Genomic DNA, 361 nt, shown 5'->3' on the forward strand with positions numbered 1-361 from the left:
CAAAACAAAATGAACGCGATACGTAAGCCTTGACTCCGGGCAAGGAAAGAAAACGGAAAACAGGAAGAAAATATTTAGAGGAAAAAATCTGGAATCAAAGTCTATAAAAAGGGAGAAACAATGGCTCAAAGGTCACGGAAAAGGATCTGAAGGTCTTAGGCGAAATAACAGTGGTTCGTCAGGAAGTGAGTCAAGTTTTTGAATTTATGCAAAACGGGAAAAGTCGTATCCTTAAAAATATGAATATCGTGGAGGAGGAAAATATCATTTTGTGTATTGAATTTGATTTCATGGAGGAGGGGGGGGGAATGGCGTGTGAATGGAAATGATAAATAAAGAGACAAGAAGGAGAAAAGTAAAA

This window comes from Penaeus monodon, chromosome 22, assembly GCF_015228065.2.
Source record: "Penaeus monodon isolate SGIC_2016 chromosome 22, NSTDA_Pmon_1, whole genome shotgun sequence".
Taxonomy (NCBI): Eukaryota; Metazoa; Arthropoda; class Malacostraca; order Decapoda; family Penaeidae; genus Penaeus; species Penaeus monodon.